The 20,028-nt window shown below is 30.9% G+C and overlaps 1 long non-coding RNA gene across 1 annotated transcript; it reads left to right on the top strand.

The window, feature by feature from the left end:
- The first annotated feature begins 1,287 nt into the window (after positions 1-1,287).
- Positions 1,288-16,904, top strand: LOC134263296 (uncharacterized). Its single transcript, XR_009991226.1, has 7 exons — positions 1,288-1,388; positions 11,497-11,602; positions 12,285-12,367; positions 13,924-13,989; positions 14,677-14,759; positions 16,648-16,730; positions 16,807-16,904. It is a non-coding gene; the product is annotated as an uncharacterized LOC134263296 (long non-coding RNA).
- Positions 16,905-20,028: the final 3,124 nt, after the last annotated feature.

The following is a 20,028-nucleotide window of genomic DNA, read 5'->3' as shown; positions in this document are numbered from 1 at the left end:
ACGGGGGTGGGGGAAGGGGGTGGGGGGTGGGGGGCATATGTTGACCAAAACAAATGCAAAAGTTCTAATTTTTCACCAATTTCAAAGGGGTTAACAACTAAAACATAGTATTTTATTAATGATATATGTTGAATTTCATATGCTTAAAACATAAGAAACGAGGCAAGGAACATTTATTCACATTCAAAAATATCTTAAAATACGGTGATGGTGTAAAGCCCGGTTTCAACAGAAAATATCGCCTACCCCCCTTTTTTTAAAGAACTAGAATAAGGGATAATTAACTATTTTATACTGGTATTAAAATTATTAATCAATTATAATTGAACAGATCTTCTCATTCTCATTCTCATTTTATGACCAAACTGTCATTAATATTCAATTAAATGAGTGTAAAGGAATCAAGAGTTAGCGTACGTAGTTTTTTAACGCACTTTGATCTTTTTTTTCAAAAGTGCGTTGTAACAGTGCTGAGAAGAATATTATAAAAATTCATTGCAATATAGAGGCGAAAAATTACGAAAACTTCCCATGGCCAAACAGGGCAAACGAGCTACCAGCACTATTCAGGTAAAGGAACTTAAGTTTTTTTTTTAATGCGTATCAATCTGCCTAACAATTATATTTTTATACTAGTCATGTGACACACAGCTGATACAAGCCCTGAAACTGTTACAAAGTATGGTATTATCATTATTAGTAACTAATTACTTCTCCACTTTTATGTTGTAGTAAGTATTTTACATTGATTGCTAACTTTAATGCATTTAAAGAAGATATTAAGATAAAATTTAATATTACTTTTTTTTAATATAGCTGAACAGGAAATATATATATTTTTTTAAATCATGATCTGTGTGTGTTGGATGGGTCAAAAATAGAGGATAAAAGTTTTACACAGGATTAAAAAGTCAACATATGATTATATACAAAAGAATCTTCTTCTCAAGAGCAAAAAAGCCCTGATTGGTCATACTTATATCGCAGCTAGATTAAGGACGCCCATAGGAAATACGCCGTAATATATTCCGAGAAAATGAATATAGGATTCGATTTAATTTTAAACAGCATTAGTTCTGATGAATATGAATTCACCTATTTGCATAAGTATATATAAAGTCTAATAAAAGTAAATTTCTAAATATGAAAATTCTAAACAGGAAAGAGCTGTGTGCAACTTCCTCACGCCGGGGAACTATGTAAAATTTAGCCGTATTTCGATAAACTTCCTTGATTGACTTGATACACAACGAAATTATATAAAATTAAGGATTAGCGCACTTTTAAAGAATATTGTTTAATATACTTCATACTTAATAGTGAAGTGGATTTCGTTGAACTTTGGAGATTTTCGAGGGGCTGTGTCTGTCATTCTTGTACGTTACTGTGTAAGTGTGCCTGACTGCGGCTTTATATGAGGTCTTTATATTTCCAATTTCATAAGACTACAAAGATTTAATTTCAAAAATATATTTCAATTTTAGAAAGATAACACTTGTTTAATTCTCTTGTTTTAAATTTACGTTCTACAATAATAGCTTTATCCACGGATCAAGTACAGAGCAGGGATCGGGTAATTGAAAAAAACAATTGCAATTGACTTTAATTAATTACATTTTTAATATTTATTGAATGTAATTTGTAATTGAACATTTTTTATTGATTACTTGTAATTGTGATTCAATTAATTACAATGAAAAAATACCATGTAATTTCAATTACTTTTTCAATTACATTCAATTACTTTATTTAATACACATGCATGATATATTGTCACCACAACTCCCCATTATGCTGTCTTATATTCTATTGCAAAACATATCCCCAGTCCTTCAATTATACAGAAGACAGTTTATTTTATAATTATAATGTAGTTTCTTTCTAATCATTATATAAATTTTGATTTTTTTTGTTTTATGTTTATCTAAATTATGCACCACCATTCTTTAATATGTGTATTCAGCTTTGAAACACAATGATTTATATTATTTTAATCTGTGTTGTTTGATCAACGTAGAATAAGATTGTGTATGTCAAAAAAAAAAAAGAAGAAGAAAAGGAATGTGTGTGTCATTAATGAAGTTCTCTCTTGTTGGTATTAAGAGATAATTGCCATCCAGATCACAGATGTAAATTGCAATCAAAACAAATCAACCCCTCTAAAGACGTATTCATTCAATGATAATGATGACAATGCATAGTGATAATTATTTAATCAATATTTTATTATGTTAGATTACTTGGTTCTAGATTGTTTTGAGCAGGTCCGAGGTATCTAACTGTTTGTACACTAGTCAGTTTTAAGCATTTCCTGAGTGTTTCTTCGCTGTCAATAAAATCAAGTGGTTTTAAAATTTAGCACTAATAACAAACTTTAAAAAAAAAATTACATAGTAATATATAGGAAAAATCTTTAAAAATCTTCTTCTCTAGAACCATTGGGCCAGGAATGATGAAACTCATATGGAAGCATTTTCAGGTAGTGTTGAATCATATTTGTTCAAATCATGACCCCTGGATTTGGGTATGGCTACAATGACTTGGCAAAGTTTTACATAGGAATGCATAGGGAAAATCTTTTTCAGAACCATTGGGTCAGGAATGATGAAACTCATTCGGAGGCATTCTCGGGTAGTGTAGATTCAAGTTTGTTCAAATCATTACCCCAGGGGGTTGTGGTGGCAATGGCTTGTCAAAGTTTTACATAGGAATATATAGGAGGTCACAATGGGAGATCAAGTAATGTGTTGGAAAAATCTTTCTCTCCATAACCATTGGGCCAGGAATGATGAAACTCATATGGAAGCATCCTCGGGTAGTGTAGATTCATATTTGTTCAAATTATGACCCCCGGATCTAAAAATCTTCTTGTCAAGTATTGCAAAATTATACGTGTATGCTTTATTGATATAGTTACATTCTTAAGTTATAAAGAATTCAAATCCCTCCCCCAGCAAGTAAACTTTTCACTACTGAGTTGATTTGTGTTTTCTAATTAGCTCATGTGCTCAGGTGAGCGATGTGGCCATGGTTCTCTTGAGATAATTTTTGGTGATGCAATCATGTGTGTTTCTTTTTCTTTTCAGTATACATAAAATTCAGCAGGAAATATTTAACTCATGATAAATTTAACACTTTTTCCGGGAATATGAGGCGATTTTGGCCTTCTATAGTGACAGCTAGCTGGGTTAAGCTGAATGAAAATCATGGTTTAGAGAAGTCAGGATCTTATGACGGCGGACAATGTGTTCAAGTAATATACATGTATTTCGCTATAAAGCTAATCATTACACGGTTTCTGATATTTACTTGCATTTTTTTAAAGAGTTCTACCGGTAATGATTAGCATAAAAAATTAGTAGTGATTCGTTAAAAAGATGTTATAGGCATTGTTCATACAGAAACAATTATATACGAAGCTCGCAACGAAATATGAAAGCATGCATATATGTTATTTAGATCATTTTTTCAGAATATTTAAGAGCAGTGGTTGTTTTTAATCGTTGTTTTATACAGTGCTGATGGATTTAAATCAAATTCTTAAAAAGACTTATCCTGCCTAATTACATACACTAGACAAAATTGCTAACGCACCACTTGTTAATTTTATTTGTTAATTGAACATTTGCCGGATCGGTACTAGTGTATATGATATGCCATTATTTCCAAAGAATGGGATTGACAAATGTCTTGGTATCATGGAAAAAAAGTATGAAATGACCTTTTTGTCCGAAAACCAATTTCCAGCTGTGCACTGCGCACAAATTTTGCTCAGATATGAAATTCATGATCACTAGAGGGGTCTGTGAGACTGCCACAGGAGTAGTCCCCCATTTTAAAACAAATAACATTAAATCATTGATTATCATATTTCCTAGTAATCACCTGATACCTTAGTATAATTATGTCAAATCCGCCCACTTCCGGTTTTGTGGAACAATTTTCAACTGATTGTATGCTGCTTACTAGATGCTTTGGTTATCTAAAGTAAACAATTTAATGTTTGTTAATCTATTTTGAACAATTTTTAATGAGTGGAATTCATAAGCTTTTAATTGTTTTGTTTATTTCTGAGTTTTTAATTAGTACAAATGGAAGGAACACAAATACAATGAAATTTTTTTTTTCAAAAATGGACTAGACTCGATATATTTTTTTCTATTTATTGTTCACAATCCAATGAACATCGTGGTTATTTATAAATTTTGACATTAATATTCCTTATTTGTTGCTAAAGCAACCTATTTATATATCAAATGCAACATAAACAGGTTTTTAAAAGTAAAATATGAATTCTCTTAGGTGGTCCATAGCAATTTTGTCTAGTGCATATTTTCACTTTCCTGTGTTGAGGGCAACGGGTGCTTGGCTAACGGAAGAGTTAATGTTTAAAGAAATCGTGGTAATGCAAAAACTTTAATCGCAGAAAAGTAGCATCACTTGTTGCAGAAAGTAGGAATTTTTTTTATCGGAAAACAAGTGCTCTGAAATCAAGGTAGTACACAAAAAACAAAGTAAATTTGTCTTCAATTTTGTTGAAACACTGCCAAGTTTTTACACATGAACACCTGAATCACTAAGATATTCGAAAAGGGCTGCGAACCTGAAAAAAATCTTGCAAATAAATTAATTATACCTATATATAACTGTTGATGACCAGCAAAATTTTCAAACTGTGGTCTAAAAATATAATTATAGCAATTAAATAATGTAATTTACATGTATGTAGGTTCGCAGCACTTTTCATGAAGTGTATACAGTGTTGTAAAGAATTAGAAATAATAATACATTATCTTGATACATGTTAACATATTTTTTTCTTAATAGGTTCATAAATATAGAAATAAAAGATAACAACAATTAAATCATATAAACAATGATAAAATGTGTTATCCTTGCTCAAATAAAATAATTGTATTGATTTTATTAATTTATTTTTTTTTTCTTTTTTCTCTATTTTCGACATCACATTAAAAGTCTAAATAAAGAATCTTAATGTCCTTAACATGGAGATTTGAACCACATTACATAATTTTTAGGAATTGTATATTCCTACTGTAATGAATGTATATTTTTTTTAAATTTTGATCATTTTTGTTTATATGGAGCTCTTCTTCTGAAGGAGATCTAAATAGTCTAAAAATGGCCACGACCACCCAGCCTCTTTAAACGTCTTAAAATGACCTCATCCTATATTGTACATAAAATATGGAGATGTTTTATATATCTATATATCCAAATATCACATCTATAACAAAAATGGATAAATAAGTTTCTTTGCATTTAATAAATGTAGGCTCTAAAATAACTAATATATAGCATTTTTGAAGTCTTTTTCCACAAAATAGATCAAAAACATGTCATAGCTTACTATTTTCCTCACTCAGATCTTTGAAAATTGATATTATAGTAACAACATTCTTTTTTCTGGTGTACCGAGGAGAATTTGAGTTAAAAGATATTCCATAGGTGTTCAACCTCAACTTCCGAATTCCCTACCCCCCCCCTAATTTGTAAATTGCTGTGCGTAATGCATTGCATCAGACAGTGACTTGTAATATTTTCCTGTATATCGTCAAAGAGTTCTAGTCAGTGAGTACTAAAAGCAAAAAAATTGAAGAATTCCCCAACCCCGAACCCCCAACCCACCTGGACATTGCGGAGTTATTAATGTACGTAGTCATACCATACTCACAAACAAAAACATCCACACCAAACACACACACACACTCACCCACACACACACAAACAAACACTTAAACATGGTTTTTTTTGTAAATTGTATAATTAGTCTGTACCTTTTACCAATGGTCAAGTTACTATCCACAAAAAATTTCAGTATTTTGACGAGTATGACTTTGCCTTTCATGAAATTTCTGATGAATTATAGGAGTTAGTGCCCTCCCTAATAGAGGGCGCTAATAAGCATGCCTAATCCCCGAATAAACATGTAGCTTTTTTAAAATAAACACGTAAATTTGACTTTGAAAAACGTAATATAGTGCTCCGAATAGCGTGCGTTACTAGATTGGCTAAGTTCATGTATATTATTTTCTTTTTATTTCAAAATAAAAATATCAATGTTTAAAATAATTGATGGAATGTAGGAAAATATGACAGAAAATATAGCAATAACAGGGGATACTGTAGGAGTGGGGTGATATTTTTGGCAAAGTGTCACTTACTGCCGATTGCTGTCAATTGTAAAAACTGCAATTTTGACCTATGAACGCCATGGGACACTATTTTTTTCTTCATAAACGCTTAGAATAGTTATAAAAAATGCCAAGGGTTTCTCTGAAATTAAATTGGAAGAGAAATGAGAAGGCAGAAAAATTTTATAGAGTTCTATAGGGAAAAATAGAAGTCTTCATTATAGAGACCCTAATTTTAACATGTTTAGTGAATTTGAAAGTCATGAGCTATTTATTCGAATATTAAAGACATATCGAGAGAAAAAAATAAAAATATTCAAAAGCTTTTTGGGGGCGGGGGTTTTAGAGGAGTTGTGTTCTCTGCAAAAGAGGTCAAAGGGGGAGGGGTAGAGATGAAAGTTGAAAATAGTTTAGGGTTGTGTTATTGCCAGAGCAAGAGGAGGAAAGTAAGTTAAGAAAAAGCAATTTATTGCTCTTGTGATGAATGTTTGTATGTATATAGAAATATATGTATGTATTGTGTATGTACATGTGTGTTTTTCTATGTTTTGCTTTATATATGCACATTAATAGAAGTGTAGGGTCTGAGACCCGGTGTTCATTTCTATTGAGTTTCTTAAACCTTTTGCACTTTTGGAATCTGTTCGAATTATTGTATGGCCCTTGGAAGGGCCTGTTTTGGAAGTCAAGCAAAAGGAGCCCATTTTCCTGTCTTGACTTCATATATCTGCATGTGAGCAACTGAATTGCTTCCATTTGACTGCAGAATGAGGAATTTCTGATTATTTTTTTTTTCGTTGTAGCTTCACAAAAGTCTGTATTTTCCCTCTTTTTGGTGCATGTTGTTTCATCAAATTGATACTATGCAACTCATTTTCTATGCTTTTCAAATTTTGCACATAGAGATACTTTGATACTTTTGAAAGCTTCAAAACCTTTCAGTTTTACTTTATTAGCTTTACTCTTTTAAATTCAAAAAAGGTGAAATAAACGTTGCTTTATAAAATTTTATTAACATCCCCCCCCCCCCCCAAAAAAAAAAACCCAAAAAACAAAAAAAAATGCAATTCTTAAATCTATTATTCATTAGAGTGACAAATATATCCAGGTCTGATCACAAATCACATAAATAAGAAATTATAAGATTTTTGAAAATTACAAACTGAGCAATTTTTTGCTAGGTTAATATGGAAGTTGACATTCTCTTGTCTAAATTAATTGTAAACAGCTTTAATAGGGGGCACCTGCTTTTTCTCCAAGTGCCTCAAACTTGGCGTGCTGAATGCTTTTTTACACACACTTTATCAACAACAGATAAGATAAGAATCAATATGTATATCTGACTCATAGGTTCATTTCTTCTCATTAAGACCAAATAATTCTGTACCAGTGTTTTTAATCTTTCAATTTCAATTAGTTTACTATGCTTATGAAATTTTGGAACTTTTCTCATAGTCTGGGTTAATCCACCTTTATGAAAAAAAGTTGACAAAAATGTGACTTCATAACATTTTATTAACATAAGCTATATCAATATATTGTTCATTGCAGTCACAACTATATCCAGGTATGATCACAGGTATGAAAGTTATTCATTCCCTACAACACTTGTTGCAACAGGAAGGTGTCATCAATTGAGATGGTCACAGTGACAGGCCTCAAATTACATACATTGATTTGATAATAATAAATGATTAAAGCTTGGATAGATGAAAAAGGAAGAATATAGGGGCCCCAATTTTTTGAATATTGAACTTTAAAAAAATTTCTCTTTCATTTATGTTTTATACTTAAATTGAATTTGCTTTTCTGGTTCATTTTTATCCTTGCACCATAGAGGATTTTTATCTTTCAGCTTTCTAGGCACCAGGAGAGGTTGGTATCTGATCCGCATGAGTATTTTCTATATATACGAAAAAGATGGAGACTGCTATCCACCTGATGTATTTTGTCGAAACGTTTTCTGTACGTTGAAGTTAAATTTTCCATTGTTTAATTTTCTAGCCCCTTATTGTGTGGAGCATTTTGGGGTTTGAAGTCATAATCATCGCAATTTTTGATTATTTTTTTAAAAATTGATCTGAAATGGCCTTTTAAATATGTGTAGCTTATTGATAGAACTGTTTAAGACTTCCGAGGCTGAGCTTTGAATTGTTATCAAAAAGATTGACTTTCTCTTTCCTAAATAAATTGTCAGCAAATGGAATAGGGGCATCTACTATTCCTCTAAGTGCCTCCAACTGAGGAATTGAGACTTGTTTTTACACACAATCAAAAGGAGGGGTAAGATTAAAATCAGTATGTATATCAGTTGTAGATTATAGTCTTATAAATGCCAAAACATTCTGAACCAGTGTTTTAATCTTTCAATTCTAATTAATTTGTTATGATTTATCAAATTTAAGAGTAATCTCAAGTCTTGGAGAAACCACACTTTTGAAGAAAATTGACAAAAAATGTGAATTTATATCCTTTTATTAACATCCGAAAAAAACAAAAGCATGCAATTGCATCAATATATTTTTCATTACAGTCACAACTATATCCAGGTCTGATCTCATGTATAAAAGTTATTCATTCCCTACAACACTTGTTGCAACAGGAAGGTGTCAACAATTGAGATGGTCACAGTCTCCAAAACACTGAAATGACGGGCCACAAATTACATACACTGGTTAGTATAAAGTCATTGATAATGAAAAATGACTAATTCTGGGATAGATAAATAAGGAAGAATATAAGGACCCCTTTTTCTACAATGTTCAGTGAATTGAAAATCTTGAAAAGTTATTATGAGATACTCTTTTTGAATAATGAATACATATCGAGAGTAAAAAATTAAAAATGATTAACTCCCTTTTGACTGGCAGATGAAATTGTAGTTAAGTTGTTTCTTTGTTGTAGCTTTACAATGGTGTGTGTTTTCCTTTTCTAAGTACATATTTATATCGTTTCCTCGGGTTGGCCTGTTTTAGTACTAAGAGTTACTTCCCTTAGATTGAATAGCCAGAGAAGACTTTCAACATGATAAAATCTTATTGTTGAGACCTCGGGCTCCTAATTTTGCTTGTGTCAATAACCTGCATATATCACATTTCACCTTTCATGTATTGATATTTAAATGAATGTGATATTGTACATTAATGACATTTACCAAACTATGTCGATCATTTTTTTTAACATTCAGCAATGTAGGAGATATGTAAATTTAAGGTTTGGTAGGAAACTTAAAAAATCTTACTCTTTCATTCACGTTTTATTTTTAAATTTATTTCATTTTCATCCTTGCACTATAAAGGTGTTCTATCTTTTAGCTATATATATAGGCCCCTGGAGAGGTTGGTATCTGATCTGCATGAGCATTTTCACAACTTCAGAAACTTAAAAAAAATCATTCATGTTTTATGCTTTAATAAAATTTACTTTTTATGTTCATTTTCTTTCTTGCACCATAGAGGACTTCTATCTTTCGGCTTTTTAGTCCCCTGGAGAGGTTGGTACATGTATCTGATCCGCATGAGCATTTTCTATATATAGGAAAAAAATGGAGACTGCTATCCACCTGATGTATTTTGTCGAAATGTTTTCTGTACATCGAAGGTAAATTTTGAAATGTTTCATTTTCCAGTCCCTTATTGTTTTGAACATGTTGGGGTTTAAATTCAAAATCATCACACTTCTTGATCTATTTTTTTAAATTGATCTGAAATGCTCTTTTAAAAATATGTAGCTTATTGATAATACTGTTTAAGACTTCCGAGACTGAGCTTTAATTTGTTATCAGAAAGAATGACTCTTTTTTAAATTAATTGTCAACAAATTAAATAGGGGGCATCTGCTCTTCCTCTCTAAGTGCCTCATACTGAGGAACTGAGATTTTCTTCACACAATCAAAAGGAGGGGTAAGCTTAGAATCAGTATGTAATCAAGTGTAAATTATATTCTTATAATGACCACAACATTATGAACCAAGTTTTTTAACCTTTCAATTTCGTTTCCAAAACACTGAAGTGACAGGCCTCAAATTACATACAATGGTTAGTATAAGGTCATTGATAATGAACAATGACTCATTCTGGGATAGATAAAATAAGGAAGAATATAAGGACCCCAATTTTTACAATGTTCAGTGAATTGAAAATCTTAAAAAAATATTATGAGATTTTTTTTTTTTTGAATATGAATACATATTGAGAGGAGAAAAATAAAAATGATTAACTCCCTTTGGACTGGGTGATGAAATTGTAGTTAAGTTGTTTCTTTGTTGTAGCTTCACAGTGGTGTGTGTTTTCCATTTCTAAGTGCATATTAATATCGTTTTCTCGGGTTGGCCTGCTGTAACTCGTTTTCTATAACTTTCCAGTAGTTAAGTTTTTCTTTGTTGTAGCTACACAATGGTGTTTTTGTTTTCTTTTCTTAGTGCATACAGGGGTGAGATCAGAATAAATATGTATATCAAATTCATATGTTGATTTCTTCTCATTAAGACCTAAACATTCTGTACCAGTGTTTTTAATCTTTCAATTTTATTTAGATTACTCTGATTATGAAATTATGAAGATTTTCTGACAATCCGGGTTTAATCCACCTTTATGAAAAAAAATAGACAAAAATATGACTTCATAACATTTCATTGACATAAAAAAAAAAACAAAACCATGCAACTATATCAATATATTTTTGTTACAGTCACAACTATATCTAGGTCTGGTCAAATGCATGAAATTAATTTACAACAAAATTTGACTGCTGTTAACTAATTAGGTCACTTTGTTTTTGCACAAGGGGCACAATCAAGCAGCAAAGCCAATTTCATCCATGTAATCAGTGCTAGCTTGAATTAAAAGTTATACTTTTGGTGAAACTCAGAGATTACTAGTGGGAAATTTAATTTGAATTCCTGTACAATATGTTTTTGCAAAAAATACATTGAAAATATATATAATATACAAATATATAAATATGCAAAATTATAGCTGAAAAAAATATGAAAAAGGTGTCTGAGTATCCCACCTCCTTGCCATATTCAATCTTGATATTCAGCTGAAAAAAAGGGGGTAATTTTGTGCTCTTATGATGCTGAAAAAAGAAGGAATTTTATTTAAATTTGGTTATTTGAATTACAAGAGTCATTCTTATTTGCAATTATTTTTTTCAATTTCTTTGATATTTTTTTTAAATAGTTATTTGAGTAAATTCTATTTAAACATGATTATTTTAAAGGTATTACATCACAAATGCTTACAAGAAATTCAAAAGATGGTGTAAATAATAAAAAATCAATACATTAACTGTTAGATGCATTTATCAGTATGTTTTAATAAAATAAAATGTATTTCAGCAATGCATTCTCAAGAAGGAAGAGATTAATGAACCCTACCCTCTTACAATGAACAACACATGGACACTCTCCGGATGTTCCCTTTGCTTTTATTAAGAGTTCCAAGGTATGGTTTTCTTAGAAAATCTAGTTAATCTTTTAATATTTAAGTTATTTAGATCTTTTTATAGATTTTTAGAAAATAAATTTCATCAGAACTGCAGTTATTCAAGCACTTTGCTTACAATTGAGCACTGTATTCAGTCAGACAATTTGATTTATCTGCCCTTGGCATTTAATCAATTTCATAAGTATGCCAATAATAAGAAATGATATACAAATAATTATATTTGCTTTTTAAGAGAATATACATATTTAACATCAATTACATGAAATGTTCCAGAAAATTGGCTAAAATATAGGTCACCCCTTTCAAATTTACAAAAGTTTCAGTGGGGATATATTTGATGCTCTGATGCAAGCAACCCATTGCTGATAAAAAAAAATTCAGTCTTATGTACATTTGAGCTAGATAAAATTCTGATTATTTTCATTGATTATTTTATCTACATTAGTTTTCATTATCACCATAACTCAGCATTTGCTTACAAAAAACTGCTGATTTTCTTCATTTTTCATTAATAACGGGTACCTGCTACCCTGAATGAAAACATGAGCTATCTTGAGAAATTTTCAGAGATAATAAGAAAAACAAGCAAAACATATGCTAGATAAACCATTTCATTTCAAAAGAAGGGAAGTAAAATAGAAAAATGCTTCAATATATAGACATATTTCTTGTTTCACAGATGTTGGTCTGATTGACTGGTGTGTGAAATGTAACAGCCAATGGTGTACTTAAGCCCGAACTGTCAGTCCCAATATTCAAGAGGTGAGATAAGCAATAGATATGTGTTCTTAATATACCAAATTGACCACTTTTTATTAATGTTTCTATTAGTCTATAGTAAAGGTATAATTTCATGGATAAACATTGATTTAAGTCAAAAATCAATCAGTTCTTATTTTTTTGGCATTGAGATTATATTTCAGTTAGGTTTACTAATTGTTTAAAAATTAGAGGATTTGGGTAAATTGAGGCTCACAATGGGTACTGCCCCTACTTAAAAAATGCCAAAATTTTTGCCCTAGCCCTCATATTTTCAATAAATGTACATGTAAAAAGTTTTAAATAAATACTTATGCAGAAATTTACTGTGAATATTGTAAATAATACAATATCAATATTTATGGACATCATCTATACACAAAACATTTAAATATCCCCCTCGCAGTTTGATAAATTCATTTAAAGCCATGTGTTTTATGAGTGTAGACACTGGAACAGATTGAGTAATCCTCTTTTAAATTTGTGTTAATCAGAGTTGATTGACTAATTTATAACAAAATTTGACTGCTGTTAACTAATTAGGTTACTTTGTTTTTGCACAAGGGGCACAATCCAGCAGCAAAGACAGTTTCAGCCATGTAATCAGTGCTAGCTTGAATTAAAAGTTATACTTTTGGTGAAACTTAGAGATTACTAGTGGGAAATTTAATTTGAATTCCTGTACAATATGTTTTTGCAGAAAATACATTGAAAATGCAATACATATGTAAAATTATAACTGAAAAAAATTATGAAAAAGGTGTCTGAATATCCCTCCTCCTTGCCATATCCAATCTTGATATTCACCTGAAAAGGGGGAGGGGGTAATTTTGTGCTCTAATGATGCTGAAAAATGAAGGAATTCTATTTAAATTTGGTTTATTTGAATAACAAGAGTCATTCTTATCTGCAACTATTTTTTTCAATATCTTTGATATTTTTAAAATAATTATCTGAGTAAATTCTATTTAAACATGATTATTTTAAAGGTATTACATCACAAATGCTTACAAGAAATTCAAAAGATGGTGTAAAAAAAAAAAATTAATACATAAGCTTCTATATGCATTTATTAGTATGTTTTAATAAATCCCTTTGCTTTCATTAAGAGTTCCAAGGTTCTTAGAAAATCTAGTTAATCTCTTAATATTTAAGTTATTTAGATCTTTTTATAGATTATTAGAAATTTAATTTCCTCAAAACTGCAGGTATTCAAGCATTTTGCTTACAATTGAGCACTGTATTCAGGCAGACAATTTGATTTATCTGCCCTTTGCATTTAATCAATTTATTAATTATGTCAATAATAAGAAATGATATGCAAATAAATATATTTACATTTTATGATAATATACATACTTAACATCAATTACATGAAATGTTCCTGAAAATTGGCTAAAATGTAGGTCATCCCCTTTCAAATTTACAAAATTTCAGTGGGGATGTATTTGATGCTCTGATGTCAGCAACCCATTGCTGATAAAATTCTTTTCAGCAACCCATTGCTGATAAAATTCTTTTCAGTCTAGTATGTTTTAATAAAATAAAATGTATTTCAGCAATGCATTCTCAAGAAGGAAGAGAACTCTTCGGATGATCCCTTTGCTTTTATTAAGAGTTCCAAGGTATGGTTTTCTTAGAAAATCTAGTTAATCTTTTAATATTTAAGTTATTTAGATCTTTTTATAGATTTTTAGAAAATAAATTTCATCAGAACTGCAGTTATTCAAGCACTTTGCTTACAATTGAGCACTGTATTCAGTCCGACAATTTGATTTATATGCCCTTGGCATTTAATCAATTTATTTATTATGTCAATAATAAGAAATGATATACAAATAATTATATTTGCTTTTTAAGAGAATATACATATTTAACATCAATTTCATAAAATGTTCCTGAAAATTGGCTAAAATATAGGTCACCGCCTTTCAAATTTACAAAAGTTTCAGTTGGGATGTATTTGATGCTCTGATGCCAGCAACCCATTGCTGATAAAATTCTTTTCAGTCTTATGTACATTTGAACTAAATATAATTTTCTTTCTTTCCATTGATTGTTTTATCTACATTAGTTTTCATTATTACCATAACTCAGCATTTTCTTACAAAAAACTGTTGATTTTCTTCATTTTTCATTAATAACGGGTACCTGCTACCCTGAATGATAAACATGACCTATTTTGAGAAATTTTCAGAGATAATAAGAAAAAACAAGCAAAACACATGCTAGATTAACCATTTTATTTCAAAAGAAGGGAAGAAAATTAGAAAAAAATGCTTCAATTTATAGACATTTTTCTTGTTTCACAGATGTGGGTCTGATTGACTGGTGTGTGAAATGTAACAGCCAATGGTGTACTTAAGCTGGAACTGTCAGTCCCAATATTCCGGAGGTGAGATAAGCAATAGATATATGTTCTAAATACACCAAATTGACCACTTTTTGTTAATGTTTTCATTTCTCCATAGAATAGGTATGATTTCATGGATAAACATTGATTACAGTCAAAAAATCAAGCAGTTCCTATTTTTTGGCATTGAGATTATATTTTAGTTAATTTTTACTATCTGTTAAAAGATTAGAGGGTTTGGGTAAATTGAGGCTTACAATGGGGACTGCACATAATGAAAAAAAAGGCCAAATTTTTTGCCCTAGCTCTCATATTTTCAATAAATGTACATATAAATAGTTTTAAATAAATATTTATGCTGAAATTTCCTGTGAATATTGTAAATAATACAATATCAATATTTATGGACATCATCAATGCACAAAACATTTAAATATACCCCTCGCAGTTTGATAAATTCATTCAAAGCCATGTATTTTATGAATGTAGACACTGGAACAGATTGAGTAATTCTCTTTCAAATTTGTGTTAATCAGATTTGATTGACTAATTAAAATTTGACTGCTGTTAACTAATTAGATTACTTTGTTTTTTGCACAAGAGGCACAATCCAGCAGCAAAGCCAGTTTCAGCCATGTAATCAGTTCTAGCTTGAATTAAAAGTTATACTTTTGGTGAAACTAAGAGATCACTAGTGGGAAATTTAATTTGAATTCCTGTACTATATGTTTTTGCAGAAAATACATTGAAAATGCAATAAATATGCAAAATTATAACTGAAAAAATTATGAAAAAGGTGTCTGAATATCCCTCCTCCTTGCCATATCCAATCTTGATATTCACCTGAAAAGGGGTGGGGGTAATTTTGTGCTCTAATGATGCTGAAAAATGAAGGAATTTTGTTAAATTTGGTTTATTTGAATAACAAGAGTCATTCTTATCTGCAGTTATTTTTTTTTCAATTTTATTTTGATATTTTTTAAAATAATTATCTGAGTAAATTCTATTTAAACATGATTATTTTAAAGGTATTACATCACAAATGCTTAAAAGAAATTCAAATATGTTGTAAATAATAAAAAAATAATACATAAGCTTTTAGATGCCTTTATCAGTATGTTTCAATAAAATAAAATTTATTTCAGCAATGCATTCTCAAGAAGGAAGAGATTAATGATCCCTACCCTTTTACAATGAACAACACATGGACACTCTCCAATTGATCTCTTGGCTTTCATTAAGAGTTCCAAGGAATGGTTTTCTTAGAAAATCTAGTTAATCTCTTAATATTTAAGTTATTTAGATCTTTTTATAGATTATTAGAAAATAAATTTCCTTAGAACTGCAGTTATTCAAGCACTTTGCTTACAATTGAGCACTGTATTCAGTCAGACAATTTGATTTATCTGCCCTTGGCATTTAATCAATTTATCAACTATGTCAATAATAAGAAATGATATACAAATAATTATATTTGCATTTTATGAGAATATACATATTTAACATCAATTACATGAAATGTTCCTGAAAGTTGGCTAAAATGTAGGTCAGCCCCTTTCAAAATTAAAAAGTTTCAGTGGGGATGTATTTGTACTCTGATGCCAGCAACCCATTGCTGATGAAATTCTTTACAATCTTATGTTTGAACTAGATATAATTTTCTTTCTTTCCATTGAGTATTTTATCTACAATAGTTTTCATTCTTTCTATAACTCAGCAGTTTCTTACAAAAAACTGTTGATTTTCTTCATTTTTTATTAATAACGGGTACCTGCTACCCTGAATGATAAACATGACCTATCTTGAGAAATTTTCAGAGATAATAAGAAAACAAGCAAAACATATGCTAGATTAACCATTTTATTTCAAAAGAAGGGAAGAAAATTAGAAAAAAATGCTTCAATTTATAGACATATCTCTTGTTTCACAGATGTGGGTCTGATTGACTGGTGTGTGAAATGTAACAGCCAATGGTGTACTTTAGCTGGAACTGTCAGTCCCAATATTCAACAGGTGAGATAAGCAATAGATATGTGTTCTAAATATACCAAATTGACCACTTTTTATTAATGTTTCTATTACTCTATAGGAAAAACTCCTACATAAACAAATACATGGGTGCAGACATTTTGGACACCCAAAGTTGTGCGGAGGAGAAAATGCTGTCTGGCGCGTAATTGGTCAATAAGAGAAAAGACTTGTTATGTCTTTGACAAGTGAAATAAAGTTGATAAAAATCTCATATCAAGACTTGTTTTTTTTTTTTTTTAGATATATAGGAGTTACAGGTAAAAATTTGAAGGGAGGGGTGCACTTTGGTGAGATTTTCATTTGGTGTCAAACGCACTTTGTTGTAAAGAAATTTAAATTAAAAGTAAAAGTGCCGCGTGGCGGTATATTTTTTCTGGCATGTTTTGTTTTCCAATATCTCGGACTTTTACGACAAAAAGGCCATTTGCCCGAAATTCAATATATGTATCAGTGAGAGGGGCTCAAGTTTGTATGGAAGTCTATGGAAGACATTTGGTGGTGTTTGTCCATTTAGAGGCTGTTAATCGAAAGTGATAGTAGACTTTTAATTAAATTTACGATAAATACTATGCGAGTGAAATCTGAATATAGTTTAGGAAGTCATCTTATACCTAGTGTATTCCTACAGGCGTGAGTAAGAACTCTTGTGCAGCCGTTTTGGAGTTTATTTGTAAAATTTGTTAATTCATAAATATAAATGCGTTGAGGTTTAAGGCCAAACTGCGTAAATTATACATTCAAACTTCAGAGGTTATCTTTAACATTACGGCATAATATTTATTCTTTTTTATTTAAGGGTGGAAGGAAATTGAAAGTAATCGATTACTCAGTATTAATCGATAACATTGTCTGAAGTAATCGATTACAATTGATAACAGGACAAAACTGACTGTAATTGATTGTTAATCGATTACACAAAATTCCTCTAAATAATCGATTATTAATCGATTACATGTTTCGGTAACCATGCCTATGCCTGTATGATGGTTCGTCACATTTCCTGTGTAGCAAGAGACGTGATATGGACGAATCATCTTGACAAACACAACAGTAGCCCCTCTACATGTTGTGACACATACAACAAGTAAACATTGATGTAACCATCAATTGTCGCCCGGGAAATATATAAAGTAAGCAATGGAAATGAGTCTTGATCATCAAACCGCTTTGGTATGTGTGAAAAGGCATGCGCCTAATTGATGGCGACGATAGTCGCGAATATTTTGAAAACTTACAGTCGGAAAAAAATCAAACAAAAAACGATACCATTATAAACTTCATCAATTCCTCATGTAAATGTTGGCTGCATAAAATAGAAATTGAAGTAAGACACATGTCTCACTTATATTCAAAAATGTATTAATTTTCAATTTTAGAATATAAAACATGAACTATATGCAGAGTGCGTTTTTATGCGAGAAGTAAAATTCGATATTCTGAAAAGAGGGATGTGTCGTTTTTACGATATTATATGATAAGTAACTTTATACATTAAACATGTAAAACATATTTATTTTTACATATTCACTTTATGGAAGTAAATATATTATGTATTCCGTAATTCAAAAAGGGAAAGAACATTCTGATTAACAATCTTTTCCATGATTAGAAAACCTTTAATTCTGAATAACTTCTCCCACCCAAATCAACATACACCAACACTTAAATTTATATGTATAGAGCAGCCCGGTCGTCCGGGCTGCAATAAGTTCTACTGAAGGACACACCGTCACTGTTGAAGGTAATCTCATTTATTTAGACAAGTTTTATGACGTAAAATATCTTTTCTACAGACAACAAGACTCTAGATACACTAATTAATTTTGAGAGAATAGAACTATGGAAAGCAGGGCGTGTGTACTATTCTCCCTCTAATGGAGATCTACTGGTTTGGAGAGTGAGATATGATAGAAATCAATATGTTTAAAGAGATGCTCAAGTAATGCGGAATGACATGAATGGTTCAGAACAATAAGGTCAGATCATTGAACACGATAGCACAAGTAAAAAGCTATATAAACTTTCTAAATACATGACGGAGAACCATAATGGAGATGTTATCGTTTCTGACATGAACAATGGTGTAGTGGTGATAGATCCTACAGGAAGACATCGTTTCTCCTACACAGGACACCCATCAGGATCAGGGCTATCACCACTAGGAATCTGTGTAGACGCGCTGTCACACATCCTGGTGTGTGATGCTAAAAGTAAAACAATTCAAATGATTGACAAAGACGGTCACTTCTAATCACTGTTCAACAAAAGAAACAGGATAAATGTATCAGGGAGTCTGATATAACTGATTATAACAGCAGGGTGAGTGTATATTGATACATACGGAGAAAGGAGAATCTCACAGACGATCATCATGACTAGCTCATAAAGTGAGAGGACGTTGGACCGGTTCGATTGCGGGTTGCCAGAAGAGCATAACTGGTGGAAAAGTTGAATTGATATCAAATGGGCCAGGGTTCAAATCCCAGTCTGGTCCGCTAGAATTTTCTCCTCCCCTATTACAAGTAATTACTAGATGCTGTCATGAGACAGTAATACCCGCACTAAGGTGTTTGCCTCTAAATGCACACTCATTTAAACTGGGCTTTACCAAGGAAAAAGTCAATTTAATTCAATGATTTACATAAAAAGGCGTCCTTGTATTCATCAAATTGAGCATAATATTCTCAAGTGACCATGTGACCCATCGGCCTCGATCTTATAGGTATTTCATATTCGTAATTCATTACCGGTCTGAAATTAAACAACAGAATTTAATTAATGATGTAAATTAGGTTTGATAAAGGGTCGGATATAAATATTTGGCCCATAATTGGAACTTTTAACATCTATTTTCTCATATAGATCAACTACAAATAATATTATTCAAATTAGTGTAAAGCGTTTTTGATGATTTTTTTTCAAAATGTACAAACTTTTTTATATTTGATTAGGCAGAAACACCTTGAAAGCTGCCATATACCCAATCAATTTAGTCAACCCCCACCCCTCTCTCATCAACACACACAAACACCCGATTTTCGGGATTTTGGAAATAGGCCTAGATGGCAAAGTTAAGATAAAACATCTTTTGTAAATAATAATTTTAAATTTGTTCATGTACTATAAATGTTTCTGAACATCTGCATCACATTGGACTTGCGTCACATACCCAACTGAAGTACTAGTTTTACCAGTCTCATTTTCAGATAGCACTGCACGTGCAGTACTAGACATATGTGTTGTGTACACATCATTGCATGTATGTCAGTAGGAATTATTT

Source organism: Saccostrea cucullata, unplaced genomic scaffold (assembly GCF_032062105.1).
Source record: "Saccostrea cucullata isolate Sc308-1 unplaced genomic scaffold, CSIRO_AGI_Scuc_v1 ctg3716, whole genome shotgun sequence".
Classification (NCBI taxonomy): domain Eukaryota; kingdom Metazoa; phylum Mollusca; class Bivalvia; order Ostreida; family Ostreidae; genus Saccostrea; species Saccostrea cuccullata.
Note: the sequence above shows the minus strand (reverse complement) of the source record. Positions and strands in the feature narration are given on the sequence as shown.